Below are 19,000 nucleotides of genomic sequence, written 5' to 3'. Positions count from 1 at the left end.
TCTGACTAAGAAAATAAAGGAGTACTTCATGAAGATGATGATAATTGAATTGAGTCTTGCAAGGTATGGTACAATGTGAACAAATAGCATTTGAGAGAAGAGAGATGTTCTAGATGGATTAAATTGAGATCTGAAAAGCTGATAAAGGCAAACATGAAATGTTCAGTTTAATTCTGGAATGTAGAAGAGACTAGTGGAACGAAGTAAAGTAAAAGCAGATATGATCTTAAGATGAAGGGCCTTAGGTTTTAGGCTAATAAATTTTGGTTTATTTGATAGATAATGAAAAGCCCTTCTTGTTAAGCAATACTAACTGATAACACTAATAAGAAAAGGCACCAAAGAAATATTTGTATGATTTGAAGGCAAATTTATTGAATTTAGGTACTAATGTGTTTCATCCCTCCACCTATGCAAGTCTAATGGATTATAAAAACATAATACATATTTGGAAAACTTTATTTAGTCTGGTGTATATGCAAAGATTAATGATGAGAGAGGTGTGTGAAGGTAATTTGGTGGATATAAGGGATATGAATTTGAAACTGTCATTGGAGACTGGGAAAAAGATGATCATTGAGGAGGTGGAAGAGACATGGTTGTTTTTAAGATGCTTTATTGAGACATATGGTATTTTTTGGCATATATTTAACTTCGTTTTCTTGAGCAAAAGCAAGGTTAGATAAAATTCTGAAGATACATAAGCCATTATTAATTTGAAGTTTCAAGTAAAGATGTTTAAGAGGCAGTAGAGGATGACGATTAAGAAGCTGAGTCAAAGAGGGATGGAAAATTGCTTTGACAAGACTGTTTAGGTAATAAAATTAAATAGGAAGCATTTCTCAAAATGTAAATGATTGTATACCAGAAGTTTTTTTATTGGCTGCTCAGAATCAGAGCACACTTTCCTTAAGTAACCATGTTATACATGGTTTTTAGGTCACAGGGTAGCCTTTCAGTTTAACCGTGAGGTAAAAAAGGGGGGCTTCATGCCCCTTGTAGAGCTTGCAATTATTATTGATATTTTTTAAGATGAAATTCTCTGTTAAATCATAAAAATTGGCCTTGTCTCTTTCTCTGTCACACGCATACACACCTACACCCAATGTTTCTTCAACCTTTATTGAAAATTCACATTTGGTGAAACTAAGCCTGCATGCCTACACAGCAAATGCAGTAATGTGATGGGGGTCAAAAATCGCCTCTTTAGAGGCTTTTCCACAGACCCCAACAACTTTCTTTTATCTTGTACTTAACTGCTTTACAGTTTTATCTTTAGGTATTTTTTTACAGTTTTATCTTTAGGTATTTTATTTTGTGATCCTTATGGTGCACTTGATGTTTATTATATTATTCTATCCAGCAATATTTGACTTGAAACCTAACCACTACATACAATAATTTTTATAAGTGAGGCATGCTTGAATTATAAATGACATGCCAGGAACATATGCCTGCCATTCTAGCGAGTTTGGATTTCTCCCATTATCTTCTGTTGCTTTTGAGTGTTCTGCAGGACTTCTTTCCTTCCTGAACTGTTGATTGCTTCCTTGGTCTGGAAAGAATAATATCAGATTTCCATTTCAGAAAACAAGCAAAAAGTTAAAAACAAAACAAAAATCCCCAGACTGGATTAGAGGGAGTTAAGGCTGGAGGAAATAGGAGACAGGAGATTGTATATTAGTAGAAACTCTAAATCTGTAGGTCAGGATAGAGGTGTGATACTGATTATATACATTTGGGAATCATTTGTAGCAAGGGTGGTTGATGAGAGAAAAAGTGCAGATTAAAAAGTAAAGAGGACCAGAATAAAGTCTAGAGAGAACTGACATTGAGGAGCTACATGTAAGAGTAGGAATTAGAGACTGAAAGCAGGAGGTGTGAGAGGTAGGAGAGTTATCAAGGAAGAATGGTGTCTGGCAAGCCAAAGGGAGAGTTTTAAGAAGGAAGGAGTAAAAAAATAAGCTAAATGAATTTGAGAAGTTAAGCAAACCAAGAATAATTAAAAGTCACACTTGGATTTATCAGACAGGAGATGATTCCTATGCTGATGATAAAATGTTTAGCTTTAAGGATGTGAGGATTCAGTAAACCTTGACCTTCTGTATGAATGGATTAATTTTAAAATAATGGATTCCTGTTCATTCTAATCTCCCAAAAATATTTTTGACATGTAACAACATCATGGAAAACAAGAAAAAAAAAAAGCAATTTGTGATAAAAATAATCAAATGATAAAGGAATAATAAGGAGTGATACTTTGTAGGAATATATAAAGTTATCTTGTGACACTTTTTAAAAGGAGAGGAATAGCTATTAATAATTATAAGTATGAACCATATCTATTCTAGGCAATCCATATGATTATAGTTCACGTTTATTGAGTCCTAGCTAGGTACTAGATACTGAGGTAAGTTCTTTACCAGTTTTTCTAATTTAATAACAAAGGGTTTTAGTTTCCAACATTAATAATTATTTCTTTACATATACTGAATTCTCTGACAAAAATATTATATACAGTTTTGATTACTGAACTATTTAGAAAAGCCTGGTACCCATTATATACTAAATTCTGTCCTAGAGAATAGGGGTTATGAAGTGGTTAATGTGTAGTTCCCATTGTTAATGATCTACCAGTGTAGTTGAGAGAATCTGGGAACAAACTTCAATGTTATGTAGTGAAATGTCATGATGATAGTTTAGTTTGTGAAGATCCCATCTAGTATTTTAGTACATTTTAGTACATTATTTCTATATTTTTAGTGTTAAGATGATAGTGTGTTTGAACTTTGCTAGGTAGAGTTTGCTTTTCATAAAAATACTTTCACCAATGAAAAAGACAAGGTACAGCTAATTGTATGTTTCAGTTGGGTGGGTTTTTTCTATCGCAGAAAGTATATTCTACGTGTGTGTGTGTGTGTGTGTGTGTGTGTGTGTGTGTGTGTGTGTATGAGGAGAGAGGAAGAGAGGTCACGTTTTTTCACAAAGGCATCTATTTCCATATCTATAATGTAGTTTTAGCCACACTCAAGCTGTGTTCTTTAAAGGGTCTGGCATATTTCTCTGACACATGTAGTAGATATGTTTGGCATTAATTAGCATAGGTATAATGACATGTCATTCTGGGACAACAAAAAGTATTTGTTACTGATGTCAATCATTCATCCTTTGTCAGTTCAAAAGGCCTCCCTAAAGGAATGTGCACTGATCTTTACTCATCCAAAATACAGCAAAACTGTTTCTGTGTTCTAGAAACTAAAGTAGAACTACCTGTGTTTGAAAAGCTATGTGGAAATATTTGTATAGAAAGTGCATGTTGATAAATTTGATGGTGTCTGTTTTAATCAGACCAAGATTAGTTGAATCATTTAAAAACAGAATACACGTTTTCTGTAATCTTAAAATTTAGCCTTGAGTGAGTTTTCTCCCTCAATAGCTTTAATTTTTGGTAGTCAGATTTGTGTTTTTGTTTCACCTTGAAGTAATTGTCAAGTATGCCAGACAAATGCTTGTCATATTGCAAATTACACTTACAAAGGTTAAAAACAAGGGGATCATCACACAAGTATCAATTTGTGATCAGAGTGATGGTATAAAGAGGTACTCTTCTGGCCACATGTATTTTTTTTTTTGTATTTAGCTATTCTGATACAGATATTGATTGGCTTCATTTCTTTACTATATTCCCACACTCATGTTTAAAAATAATAATGATCACAAGTGTTATAGTCTTAAATTTGTGAGTACCCAAACATATCTATTTTATTTCCAATTTTTCTCCAAATACTCATCCCATAGTCAACTTATTCTTTAATGGAAAGCAATATGAAAGACTAAGATAAGGCAAGAGTGGATCCAGAGCATGGCATAAATTGAACACATTTATCTTAATATTTCACTTTAATGAGGCAGAACATATCCATTATTAGAAACTTACAATTTGATAAAATTTGTGGAATAAAATTAGTTCTCTTAAAATCATGAATGTTCATACCACCAAAGGTCAAATAATTGTGCATCATTTTTCTGTTCCCTTGTAAAGGTAGAATGTGCTGTATTTTTACATCTTATAGATTAAAGAATTAACATGAATCTACATTTAAAATGTATCTATGTTATAAACTTTAATTGGACCAACATGCTTTGTTTGAATAGCAATTCCCAACCTTTGTATCATCTTTAAAATTCTTGCCCAGATATCGTGCCCTGCCTACAGACCCTTTGCTATCTGTTTCTGGTCTGTCTCATGCTCTTAAAATCATCTTTTTTTATTATTTCATTAAAATCTTTAAAAATGGATTTTCCTTTACACTTTTCTAATCATCTTGTAATTCTTTAGCCCTAAGATGTTAAAATGAATGAGTAAAAGTATTTGATACTTAATCGTCTCTGCCAGTCCATTCAAACTCATAGATTTGCAAAATTATGTTAGTCTTTTAAAAAATACATTTGAGTAGGCTTCTGTAGTCATTTGGATTTTGAATATTAATTTTTCTTGCTATGCTGCTTAGCCATAAAAATGAAAAAGGAGATAAATGTGCGTTTCTTTTAGTTGTGTTAATTTAAAGTGCTTGATTTATTTATTATAATAATCAACCATGGCAACTCCTATTTTCTCTGTTCACCTCAGATCCAACAGAAAATGAGAGGCCCCCAACCCCTAGCACAGTAAGAAAAAAGTTTGATGTATTTTGTAATAATTGATTAAAAGTGTAATTTCCCTCTAGATCAAACAAATAATAGAAGTCTACTGAAGCTTTGTCCTGATCTATTCTGGAAGTAGAAGAATACCCTGGAGGAAGGAGCATTATAAGCACAAAGAATAAGACTCTTCAGTCCTGGGAGAGAGAATTAAAGTCTAACCCTCCAAATGTAAGTCATCTGTACTCTGCATTTTCCATCCCTCAGTTCTTGTGGCTGTTCAAGTATTAATAGAAAAATATGTTATAACAATGTTATTTAGATTTTTTTTCTGTATGAAATGTATAGGTGTTTTGGTAATTTTAAATTTCTATTTGTATTAACATTTTCTAATATATGGTAATGGGTTACAATCATAATATTTAATGCAAAATTGATTAATTTTAATTTTTATCTTTTGGTGGAGAACTGTTAAGAATTTTAAGTAAAGTATTCTAATGAAAAGAAGGTAACTTTTTTTGATTTACTATTTGCAGTTGTGCCATCTGAATTCATATCCATAATCTATAAAAATATATAAATTTTGTCAGCTCAGTGCACTGGAAAGACTGATGCCCTGTCATGTTAGGAAGAATTTAAAAAGATGTGTGTATTAATGATTATATAGAAACAAAATTCAGTTGCTGCTCAGAAATTGATAGAAAAAATGATGATTAAAGGTAATACTTGTCTTAGAAAAGTTATTAAGAAGAAGTTTCTTCTCATCACCAATTTTATCTGAAAAGTTACCTGGTGCAGCAGAAGTACCTGTGGAAACATACTTCATATGTGATGACTTTACTGCTAGAAATTTGATTTGTGCCTTACAACTGGTAACTTTTTCATTCTTCAGTGGAATAACTCAGTGTTAGGCTATTATTTTGATATTAAGATGTCCAAATTATGTGGTAGAAAATGAATAGTTATTAGAGTTATACAACAATACCACACTCCCCCCGTTATCTCCAGAATTGAAACACAAATCTTTATGGGTGAATGTGATATTCTTATTGACACAACATCTAACAAAGTTGTCAAAGTGGTCTGCAGTGAGAAACCTCCTTAATTTCTAAGTTTATGTTTAATCTTGTTGTTTGGAACATCTGATGGAGTGGTAAAACACTGTGGCCTTTCCTGACAACCTATAATTTATAATTGAATTAGAATCCTTGAATTTAGCAGGAACCATATATAAAAAAGATGCAGTTCTAAATATTTCTACCATTGAACTAGAGTCTATAATTGAAGACCTTGGAAAAAGACTAATATTATTCCTTTCACTGACATGAAATAATTGTTCTTCACTTACAGCTTTATAATATTTATTATTGAAAAATGTAATGGAACTTTAAAAAGTTATTTAAATTTCATGGATCAGTAGTGGACTCACACGTACTGGTTTGAGGTTGATGAACGATTGGAAAAAATTGTCATTAACTAAAAATTTTTGCTGATCTCTGCTCTACAGGCAGGAAATGGATAAAGTATAGTAACAATAACACAGTTGAATCTCATAAACATAATGTTGAGCAAAAAAAAACCAGATGAAAAGAATACTACTGTATTATTTTATATATATCAGGTCCCAAAATTAGACTATATGTCAGGTATGCAAGAAGCGTTTACAACAGAAGTAGAGATAATGGTTAAATTGTACTTAGGTGGTAGAAGGTCCAGGACCTTCTAATGTGTCAGCAACGTTTGTTTACTGTGTTAGTGGTTGCATGGATATGTGCATTATGAAAAGCCACCAGTGAGAAACAAGATTCTTCTCTGCTATGATCAGGAACAAGGCAATGATGTCCCCTTTTACCACTTCTATTTGACATCTTACTGGAAATTCTAGCCCAGGTAGTAAGATAAGAAAAAGAAATAAAAGGCATACAGAATGACAAAGAAGAAATAGAGCTGTCTATTTGTATTATCTATTTTTGTTGATTATACATGTAGAAAATCCCAGAGAATCAATCAGGAAAACCTCGTGAGCTAATACACGATTATAGCAAGGTTGTGGAGAGCAAGACTAATATACAGAAGTCAGTTGCTTTCCTGTATATCAGCAGTAAATAACTAGGATTTGAAATTAAAAGTACAATACCATTATCTTAACGCCAAAAAAAAGAAAGGAAGGAAGGAAGGAAGGAAGGGAAGGAAGAGAGATAAGTGTAAATATAACAAAGTATGTACAAAATGAGTATTAGGAAAATTACAAAGTTTTAGTAAAAGAAAATCAAAGAATTTCTAAATAAATATAGAAATATTTTATAGCCATAGAAAGACATACACAGTATGGTTATGATGTAAGTCTTCCTAACTTGACTTACAGATTCAACAGAATCCTTAAAAAAGAAACCCAGTAAATTATTTTGTGAATTTTGATAAACTGATTCGTAAGTTTTTATAGAAAAGTAAAAAAGACCCAGTATAGCCAACACAATGTTGAAGAACGAGAAAGTCAGAGAATGGATATTCCCTAGGTTTAAGACATTTTATAAAGCTTTAGTAGGCATGACAGTATGATATTGATGAGAGAATAGGTAATTGAAACAATTAGCCCAGAAATAGACCCACACAAATATATTCAATTAATCTTTGATAAAGGAACAAAAGGCAATTTGGAGAAAAAACAGTGTTTTCATAATTGGTGCTGGAACAAATGGACATCCATACATAGAAAACCAGACACAAGCCTTATTCTTTTTACAAAAATAAATTCAAAATGGATAGTATAGGTAAGTGTAAAATGCAAAACTACAAAACTGTTGAAAATAACAATCTAAGTGACCTTGGGATTGGATGTGACTTTTCATATAAAACACCAAAAACACAGTCCATGAAAAAAAATACTAATAAATTTGGACTTCATTAAAATGAAAAAACTTCTACTCTGAGAAAGACACTGTTAAGAGAATGAAAAAATAAGTCACAAACTAGAAGAAATTATTTGTAAAACACATTTCTGGTAAAGGACTTGTATTCAAAATATAGAAAGAAGTAAATAATAAGAAAAGACATAACCCAGATAAAAATGGGTGAGAGCTTGGATCAGTTCTAACCAAGAAGATAAACAGATGGCAAGTAAGCATAAGAAAAGACACTCAATATTTATTTCATTAGGGAATTACAAATGAAAACATTAACATATCAGTCACATACCTGTTAGAATGGCTAAATCCAAAACACTGAAAATACCAAATGCTGTCAAGGATTTGGAGTAACAGAGACTCTGATTCTTGTTGGGGGGAATACAAAGTGATACATTCACTTTGGAAAACAGTTTCAAAGTTTATTATGAAGCTAAACATACATATAATACAATACCTGCCATGTAATCAATCCAGTAATTGTTCTCCTGGGTAAGTTACCAAAATGTGTTGGAAATTTATGCCCACTCAAGACTGTTTATAGATGCTTGATTCATAATTGCCAAAACTTGGAAGCAACCAGGATGTCCTCAATAGGTGAATGGATAAACAAAATTGTGATACAGCCATACAATCAGTTATAAAAAGAACCTATTAAGACCCCAAAATACATAAAGGAAGCTTTAATGAATATTACTAAGTGAATGAAGCCATCCTAAAAGGCTACATACTGTATGATTCCAACATATAATATTCTAGAAAACGCAAAACTACGGAGACAATAAAAAGAGCAGTGCTTGCCAGGGTTTGGGGAGAGGGACGTATAAATAGGTGAAACAGAGAGGGATTTTAGGGTAGTGAAACTGTTCTGTATGGTTATATAATGATGGATACACTGCATTATGTATTTGTCAAAACCTGTACAACTGTCTTACTATGCTGATAGACAGTGACTGTAATGGGTTATGTGGTGGAGACTTGATAATGGGGGGAATCTAGTAACCACAGTGTTGCTCATGTGATTGTATATTAATGACACCAAAAAAAACCCCAAAACATACAACTGCACAACACAGTGAACCCTAATGTGAACTCTGGACTTTAGCTAGTAACAGTGTTTTAATATGGGTTCAGTTTCAACAGTTGTAGCAAATGTACCACACTGATGTTAAAGAAATAATGATAATGGAAACTGTCTTTTGGGGTTAAGGAAGAGGATGTATAATGGGAATTCTCTGTACTTTCTGCTCAATTTTCCTGTAAAACCTAAAACTGTTCTAAAAATAAAACATTTAGGTACTTTTGTGCACATCTAACATAATTTTTAAAAAAGATTCGAAATAATTTTAATGATTCTGTTAAGTAGAATTCTGAGAAAAGGTGAAATAATTTCACATTTGATTTATTTACACTGAATATTCAAAGTTAAAAAGATAGAATCTTAAAAGCAGTATTTTGTGGTAGTATAAGCAGTGTGTTTTATTTGGGAAAAGTGCTAATGTCCGTAGAAGAGGACCTCTATACTTGCATATATTTAGTACTTTTTGTGACAGTTTATTTACCTAGCATAAACTTGTCTTTATTTTGATAGATATTTCAGTTTTGACTTTAAAAACATTCTTATTTACAATATAGCCAAAACTATTCTGTAGTATTGAATCACTCATCTTTACTGAGTTGTTCATAGCTTCTTTCCTTAAATTTAAAAATATTTTTCCTGTGGTCCATCATCTTCAGAAGTACTTTTCCACATAAGTTGGACTTTAATTTAATTTTTACATTACTATGTTCTTTTAAAAAATGAAAAACACAGATTCTCTTTGTATTCTTTTTTTGAGTAGAAATTTCCAAGTGTCAGTTGAAGAAGTACCAAATATATTCTTGTTTCTAGTCCCTTATACATTTTTCTTCCTTTTCTTTCTTTTCCTCTTTCTTCTTTCTCTCAGCATGCTATTGTTTAATTTTCCAAGGAGTGAATATAATCTTATTTGACTTGTTGACATTAACAGAAACCAGGAATTTATTATTTGCAAGAATGACATAGAAAATTTCCCCTTTTCTTCTGACTCTGGATAGAGCTAGGTTCAACACACATGTCTGGGGAGCATGCATCTGTTGCTATTGCATTTATTTATTTTTTTTGTTTCTCTGAAAACTTGGCATTTGTAAAATATCTATGATTTTGATTTCTCTTGGCCAAAACCCACATTACCAAGGAATTGCATTTTAAACATGTTTTAGAATTATCTTTGTAGCAACTTTTCCTTTACCATAGTGAAATTTTAGGAGTAAAATCAGATTTTTTTTCAAAAACCAACTATGTATCTTCATAGTGCCAGAAAATTTTTTTTTCTATGTTAAGGAGACACAAAGCAATACTTACAATCTATCTATAGCTTATTTTAAGCATACCATTGAATAAAGAGTCTCATTTTTGCACTTGACAGACCCAGGTTCAAATGTTTGTTCTTCCACATATTTTCTAATTTGATCTTTTGTAAATTTTGCATGATAAAAAAGAAATAATAATTTTCTTAAAGGGCTGTGTAAAGATTAAATGATCAAACATTTATGACATGGCCCAAAGCAGGAACTTAACAAGTGGTAATGGTTTCTCTCTTGTCCCTTTTATGTATGTAGAAGTATGTGTATAAATAAGGAAATATGAATAGTTTGTATGTAGATACATGTTTATATACATGTATATATTTATCTTTGTGTCTCTCTTTTTCTCTCTCTGTAGATCTATTTATCTTCCCTCTCCATCCCCCTCTCTCTCTCTGTCATCTCTTTTTCTCTATACAGCAATGTACAATATGTAGCCATTTAGTCGCTGTTAAGTTTTGAAGTAGATAATTCTGGAATGGATGTAGTTCTGGAGTTCAGGAAATAATGGAGTCTATCACCACATGGAAATATTTCAAAATTAGTATTTCTTTGTGTCTTAGTATTTCTGTACTTTTATATTATCCTACCTGGAAGATCTAAAGAATATTTGTTTCACTTACAAATTCCCAGCAGATGATAGAAGCTTTGTTTTATATTCCCTTGACAATGAAATACTACTGTATTCTGATTGGAGTACAGAGAGATGTGTATTGGTCAGTTTGAGATGTGGGAATATGGATAACAAAATAATTTATTAAATGTCTGGAAAGAGACATGTCAGTTTTAACAAGACAAAAAATTCAAGTTAGGAGTTTAATCTGAAAAATTGACATTTGTGATTTAGTTTTCACTAAATAGCAAGGCACCAGTTTCTTCGGGCAGCTTTGTACAACTGTCTTCATAACCGATTTGAATCTTGACAAAACTGTAATGCAACAAAATGAGGTATGATATTTCATGTTCTCTTATAATGAAGTAGGCTTTTTAGGAAAAGCAGCTATTAATATCTTAAGAAAGTAGCCCATATGTCTTGTGTAAATATCTTACCTGAATTTGTGTCTTGTGACTGCTGAGTAACTACCTCAAATCTTAACTAAATTGGCTTCTTTCAGACACTGAAGAGAGGGTTATGACAAAGAAACAGAAGCTTAAATACAAGGATAAAATCCATTGAGCTAAGTATCATGAAAGCATGACCTCTTGTATTAAAAGATTATTATTTAAAAGAAAAAAGCAAACTAGTTAAAACTTGTGTTTTAGATTTTAAGACAATATGGTAAAGACAAAACTTGTTAAACATTTAAACACAAAGTAGATAGATGGTAACCTCCCAATCTATGTGAAGGACCAATTAATTGCATATTGAGTCCACTTCCAAGTTAATGATGCAGAGTGGTATCTGGAATAAGACACTGAGTACTCCTGGAATAAATAGCTCTGTTTAGCGGGTGTATCAGTATTCTAGTTTTGTGGAGTTGACTATTCTACCATATAACCATTATTATTTATGTGCTCCATTTTGAGTACAGTCCTATGGAATATGGTACTGGAGCAGCAAAGTAGCTTTGCTTGGGTCAAGTATTAAAGAATAGTTTGAAGGAATATGTTCACTACATATACAACCAAAAGTTCATTTCTGCTAAACTCAAATGTTTAATGATTTTATTATTGTACATCTTAAAAGACCTAGATTTTCTTTTTGCAATAAGAGTACATATGGAGTATATTTTGGGTTTATCCAAAAGGCATTAAATGTATTAAGACCTAAAATCTTTCATATTTTCCATTCTGAAAATTTTTTTTCAAAATTACAATATTCATGCTATTACACACAGTTTTGATTTCTTAATTTTATTTTTCAAAGCAAGCTTTTATTGAAATATGTAATACATTTATACACTTATATATTGAAAACTGTAAAAATCATACATTTTTATCTTGCTGAATTTTCATAGAATAAATATATCTGTGTAATCGGTATGGAGGTCAACATGGAGTATATTATGGTACTTTAGAATTCTCTTCCTCCTTTTCCCACCTTCTAGTTACTCCTTTCCTACTCCCAGCCAGGGAAATCATATACTGACCTCTGACAGCATATGTGCTTCCTCCATGCTACTGTGTGTAGTTAAGTGTCTATCCTGAGTGCTATCTAGTATTCCATTACATGAATATACTGTTGTTTTTTTACTTCCATTCTATTTTGTGACATTTAGGTTTTTTCCTGTTTCTGAGTATTTGGCATAATACTACTCTGAAGATTTTGTAAATACCCTTTGCATGTTATTCATATCTATATAGCTAGGAGCAGAATATCTATCTGTATGCTAGTCTGTATCATCATGTCAACTTTGTGTCTGTATCCTAGGTTATCTGTGTAATAGTGTCAACATTAGTAGACACTGCCACACAGTCTTCTAAAGTGGTTATGCCAGTTTACCCTTCCATCATCAATGTTTGAGAGTTCCAAGTTGCTCCACATCTTCCCAGCCCTGAGACTGTCTTTTTTCACTTTTGCCATTTTGGTGATTAGTAATCAAGTAGTTTTTAACTGCTTTGCTCTATAACATTCTGTGGGTTGAATACAGCATGATTATTTAAAAATTCCTACCTTTAATAGATGAACAATTAGGTTGTTTCCCAAGTTTTACTACTACAAACAATACTACAGTGAACATACCTGTACTTATCTTCTTGTGCACGTATTTGAGAGTTTTGCAAATGTTATAATTTGAAGTAGAATGTCTCAGTTTTAGGATACCACATCTTTATTTTTGCATTATACTGCTAAATGTCTCTCTAATGAGGTTATACTATGAAGTGGTAATCTTAGTTTTCTTATAAATCATGCATATCAAGTACAGAGTATAAATGTTGCTTTTTAAAAGGCATCATGTAAAAATTAATACCATTGGATTTGGGGGAAGTTTAATGGGGAAAGATAAAACATCCTGCACAGCTCCTGGTATGTAGTATTAAGTAAAGCTCCCATTATTATTGTTTTTACTGTTAGATTACTCATCATTATGTTGCTGTAAATGCTCCTTCTGGTCCATTACAATTCATCCCATTATCCACTTAAATGTAACTTCTTTCAATGTTTGCAATTCCTTTCTTTAACTAGAGATAAATTTTTCTTGTATATGTAATCATTGCATATATTTGATTTTGATTTTCGATCACCCAGTGGGATCATATACTGAGATAGTTTGGAAAGTTTATGTAATTTTATTATTAGATTTACATGTTTGTGATATTTATTCTTATTGAAGGCTTGACCCTAAGCAAAATGGTGAAATGGAGTCAAATTTGCTTCTCTGTTCTCTTGAGTTTTATGAAAATGGTATGATGCTCTCATTTTGTAGTTTTTAGGAGATAATACCACTATACTTATCTTGTCTATTAGATGTAAGAACAGGCTGAGTTAGTGTTGGTAGAATGATTAAAGCAAGACCTTTACTCTAGATTCTTTAATTTTACACTGTCAGTGAGGTAGGTCAGCATTTGTATCAGAGAAAGAAATCTAATTAGTTTATTTGTTGCCATTATTTTTTAATAATTTCTGTTTTGTTCATTGCTATTTTTTCTCAGTATCTTTAATTAGTCTTGACTTAATCAACCCCTAGTTTCTCTTATTAGATGAGAAATGTGTATTGCCACACAGAACCTCTTTCAGTCACTGTCCCTCCCTCCTTTTCATTATGGACATCAGCACAGTCTTCTTTTCACTAACAAAAGTGTTCTGAATTACCAAACCAAATTTTAACTCCAAATCCATGTAGATTTTTCAGAGTAAAATTGTCCAGGTAAATTTTAACTGAACATTCAATTATTGCCTGCTTTTTAAGTTTTCAAAATCCTTTATACTTACCGGGTTATTAACAGTCTTGTGCAAAAGACAGTTGCGATTTTGTTGTGAACTTTCAAAATAATATTTAATTGTATTACTGTTTTTATTAGTATCTTCTTATGATAAAAGTGATCTGAGACTGAATTTGTCAGTTTTTGTTATTGTAAATCTAACTATAGTGTTTGCATTTAAATCTATATAGATCATGACTTGTGGTGGTTTCAGAAGTGCAGTTTCTCAATAGTTTCATTATTGAAATGAATGCAAATGTATAAGATGTTTATATGCCAAAACCTACCTGAAAGCTATAATTTTTGTTTTACACAGACTAAGAATTCATGTCATAAAGTACCATCCTATGTCCCACTCTCATCATTTTCATGCAGTATTATATAAACTCTTAAGTGCCGTATTCAACCTTGTGTCTCTAGTGCCCAAGTGGTGCTAGTACATAGTCCATGTTTAACAAATCTCTGGTGAATGAAGTGATTTTAATGTTCTCTCTCATAAAAGGACATTGTCTGTTTACACTGCACTGCAAGGTGAATGTTAGTCTTTTGCCTTGAGGGGTAATCCTTTGGAAGACTATGCTGAAATGAATATGAATAATGGCTGAGCAGTTAACATTCTTTAAGGCTGTTCTTGAAGAAAATGATCTCTGTTAGTTAAGACAAAAATAGTTCGTTTGGGTTTATAAAAAGAGAAAACCAAAAAACTATGGCTGTATTACTGTGGGTTCTTATCTACCTTAAAAAGATCTAAAAATATAATTATTGCTAGTTTAAATTCACTTTGAGGGAAACAGGGACATTGTTCCTGAGAACATCAGTTCCGATAATTTTTTTTCTGGGGTATAACTCATATGTAATTTCTCCTCTGCATTTTTTTGACCCTTGGACCAGTTTTGTATTCTACAAGATGGGGATTGAATGAATGAATACAACACTGATGGATTCCTTGAACAACTTTCATTGGGATCTGTGCTAAGACTATGTTGTACACACAAAGATCAAAGATGCATTGCATGTCTTAGTGGATGTCACCTCTTCTGTTATGATCTTGGTCATGGGTTCATAACTTTTTATATCTATTCGCATTGTATTCATATTTGGGAGTAGATATAATTGCATGAGTTTAGCCTGCTAAGCTTACCCAGAAACTCCTCAGTGATGTATGTCACTGTTGCTAATTCAAAAGGACAGTTTCCAATCATTTGTCTTTCTTGAAATATTTAACCCTGCTGATGGTTTCCTCTTTCTATCATCACATGTTCTCATGTCATGTTTTCTCATTTATTCCTCTTCCTAAGTCTCCTTTGTGAGTCCTTTTTATGCTCACCTCATAAATTTAGGTCTTTTTATGCTGTCTCTGTCTTCTCACTCTGTGTGTACTTTATTCTAGATGGGCTCACTGACTGCCAAAGTTTTGACTGCCATCTTCAGTGTTGAGAGTCCCACTTTTGTATCTCTAGCTCATATTTTTCCTCTGAGTTTGAGATCTACTTTTACAGCTCTCTCCTTGATCCCTTACTTAAATGTTCCACAGGAATCCGTCTAAATTTAAATTCATTGCCAGCTCCTGCCCCACCTATCAAAGTATGCTTCTCTCACACAGTTCTTTTTGTCTTAGTGAATAGCAGCATCACTATACACTCAGTGCCTATGTTGGAAATATTAGGTCACCTGGACATCTCTGTTCATCTTCACTATCCTAGGCCCATTACTTCAGCCTCCAAATTTGATCACAGATGTGTTTCTTTCCCCACATCCCACTGACACTACCCTTTTCTAAAACTCCCACTTGGCCCACTGCAATGACTGCCTGTTTTTCTCAATTTGTATCTTTTATCCCCACTAATTCACTAGGTACCAAGACTTACCTTTAAAAATAAAGATGATTTTTATTCCTTAAAATTTTGGATTTGTTTTCCCTTGAATTTAGGGTAAAATCAAAACTAACTCTTCAGAGCAGTTTTCAAGTCCATGCAAGAACTGAAACATGCTCATAAATTTGAAAACTTAGACCAAGAAAAAGAAAAGAAAAGAATTGGAATATGCCTGCCCCTCAAGCATCATCGTTCCCTTCTCAGCATATTTCTGACTTTCTTACTCTACTTTCTCTTGCCTATTGTATTAATTGATGGCTTCAAGTCATTTTGTGCCTTGTGGCTTTTCACATGTTGTTCCTTTTTTAGGACTTGATAATAAATGAAGGGAGAAAAAGATTAGGCTGATCCTAAGATTTCAAACGTGGTGATTGTTTGATTTTTTTCCCTTTTTAAGGGTTTTTCTAGTAAATGAATATATATGTATAGTAGAGTATTAAAGAGTAACATACATATAAGCCCTCTCTAGTCTAACAGTCAATAACCTAAAATATTTCAGAACTTCTCCTTATGTCCCCAAAGATATCTTGAGCCCCTAGTCTCTTTGTTTGGAAAATGCTCCTCTGCTTACGTGGTAGGTGAACACCTATTGTCCTTTAAGACTCAGTTCAAGCATAGCTCCTTGGAGGCTATGAATGTTCAAAGTTGTTGATTACAGCTTCCTTTATATGACCTCTGTACATTTGGAGATGATGTACATGAGACTTAGAAAAGTTAAGCACATGTCACTTGTTACTCAGTGACAGAGCCTGAGTTTGAACCTTGTCTTATTTTAGAGCTTGAATCTTTAACTATCCTTTCCTAGACACATTATTTAATAAGTACTTACTAAATGCATGCATCTATCAATAAGAAGATGAAATACAATATGACCCAATTAGTAAAAAGGTATCAATGAGAAGTGATTTGACTGCTGTAGAAGATAAATATTTGATAGAAAGGGAAAGAAATCCATTTCTGTAGGGTGGTTCAACATCTAAGCCAATTAGGTTCAGTTTTGCTTTGTAATACCCTGACATGCCTCTGGTCCTCAAAAAAAGGTATTAGGCTCAACTTCACTAAAATAAGCCATGAAAGGGTCAAATTCCTTTTAAATAATAATGACAAATATATATCATATTTTTTTTTCTCACACTTTAATTGCTTTATGCATTTGTGTCTCGCTTCCCTCAACTTGATTGTTAGCTTCTTTTTGAATAAAAATATGGCTTATCTTTTCATAGCATTTCTTATAATACCTGGTTCTACTTGATGATAATTTTTTGTGTATAAAATAAATAATTGAGTCTTGTCTCTTCATAACTTAATTTTGGGGACAAAACTTCAAATATTTTCAAATAGAGTGATGCAGCTGATAGTTTGTACATACCAATAGTTGGAAGCATTAGTGTACATGAAAAATAGAACTCTTCTGTATTGGCTTTATTATTATCTTCATAAGAAAGAAAAATACTCTGGTGTGCATAATGCCAAGGGCACACTTGGTGAAGAAAAGCATTTTATGTTGGATCTAAGCTAGAAGAATGTTCCATTCTAGCATTTAACCAGTAGGTGAATTAAAATATCTACGCAACTCTTAGGCTTTTTACTTTTCATTTTCTTTTAAATATCAAGAGATGTTTATATTTAGAAGGACATATTCTTATTAGCCTTAATTAGTTTTTTTTGGTAAATGAATTGGATATAAACGGCTATTGTGTTTGTCTTTTTTTGTGAGAAATATTTCAAGCTGAAGATCCTAGTTATATAATTAAAAGGACTAATCCCATTCAATCCTTGCATCCATCTGTAGAAATAGAATTCTTAAAACATATACATAAAAGGGAATATGGTGCCTGTTGAATTTTACATTATGTTGTTTATGTATTATACTTCTAAAATAAATTTAATTGTGATTAGGAAAAATAGTTCTTTTTTGTGAGTATTTATAAATGTAGACATTATGAGCCATTGCCAACACTTGGGAAGTTAAGGAATGGGGAGAAGTAACACTTGTGTTATGCTGAATCAGAGAAACAATTGCACTTGGCAGTTTTTGTTTGCAGAATGCAGGGAAGGCTGAAGGCTTTTGTACAGTTCAAAGAGCACATTCCACAGATCAGCAGTTGTTGGTTGCCTGAAGGGATTGTCAGAATTGGTGGTAGTGGTAGAGGTCAGCATCACAGAAGTGCAGGCTCTTGGGCTGTGTGTTTGTAAAGAAAGAAAATGCACTTTTCTGAAAAGTTGTTTAGATAGATATTTGCTTCATATCATATGTAAAATAGCACTTTTGCATCAATTTTTAATCTGTACAATAATCAGATAACATTCTTGTTTCACCTATTGCTGTCTCTTGTTCTTTAATCATTTGTTCTCAGATTAAGGTTTACAAGTTTAAACATGGAAACACAGTATTAAACCTTCAGTTAAACTGTAGAAAATATAAAAAAAATTATATTTCACAGTCATATATTCAACTTTCATTTATACAATTAGCATATTAAGCAATTTAAACAAGTTAAGATTCTTAAGAGTGCCTTCTTCAATTGAAAGTATGCCAAAGGCTAGCTTTTTCACCTGGCATGTCAAGACTTGTGCTGAATTAACACTTGTATCATTTTCCTACAGAATAGGCAAGTTATATTGTCTACTGTTAACTGAAATAATGTAGCTCAAAGTACTTTGAAAACTGTAAGTTACAGGGTAAATATCAATTAGTATTATTGTTTCTTGACATGTTTAGCTATATGTGTGTGCTTTTATTATATCAGTTTTGGCAAAGTATATCAACATAGTTTCAAAGGCTATATCTTAGATTTAAAAAATAGCTAATTAGTGATGCTCTATTGTAATTATTGGTTTTAGGAAAACCCCCAAAGCCTTATCTTGACCTAGTCTTAAATTCATGAGCATTTGGGGGAAAGTGTTTTGTTGCACCCAGATGTGTTTTATGCAAGCTGCCATACTCAATTGCCAGAAGATTAGTTAGTGTGGTACAAAACAAGACAAACATTAAAATTGGAATTAGCTGTTGAACACACTTCTGTGTTTATTATAGTAAGTACTTCTTTATTTTTACTTTTTAGGATTTGCTACTGTTGGTTAACAAATGTTTAAAGCATACAAAAATGGACAGAAACTAACTTAGCAAAATCCACCCACCATTCAGATTTAACAGATTTTGCTATTTTGCCATTTTAATTTTAGATTCCTTTATTAAGAAATCTTAAAAGATCAGAGCCTTCTTTTTTAGTCTTAAAAATGCCCACTTCTGAAATGGTTATCTGACAGCAACATCCTAAGTTTCTTAAATGATATTTCTTTCCTGTTTTAATATTGGAGTGATTAATGTGG

The 19,000-nt window shown here is 32.2% G+C and overlaps 1 protein-coding gene across 12 annotated transcripts in view; it reads left to right on the top strand.

Annotated features, from left to right (window-relative positions):
* The window catches only part of FOXP2 (forkhead box P2), a 568,904-nt gene that overhangs the window by 59,184 nt on the left and 490,720 nt on the right, over positions 1-19,000 (top strand). For all 12 annotated transcript variants that reach the window (XM_073238565.1, XM_073238561.1, XM_073238563.1 and 9 more), the window contains one exon: positions 4,728-4,872. The gene's annotated coding sequence lies outside the window, so the exon portion shown is untranslated. The remainder of the gene's footprint in view (positions 1-4,727; positions 4,873-19,000) is intronic.

This window comes from Manis javanica, chromosome 6 (genome assembly GCF_040802235.1).
Source record: "Manis javanica isolate MJ-LG chromosome 6, MJ_LKY, whole genome shotgun sequence".
Classification (NCBI taxonomy): domain Eukaryota; kingdom Metazoa; phylum Chordata; class Mammalia; order Pholidota; family Manidae; genus Manis; species Manis javanica.
The sequence above is the reverse complement of the archived record's forward strand: the minus strand, read 5'-3'. Positions and strand labels throughout refer to the sequence as shown.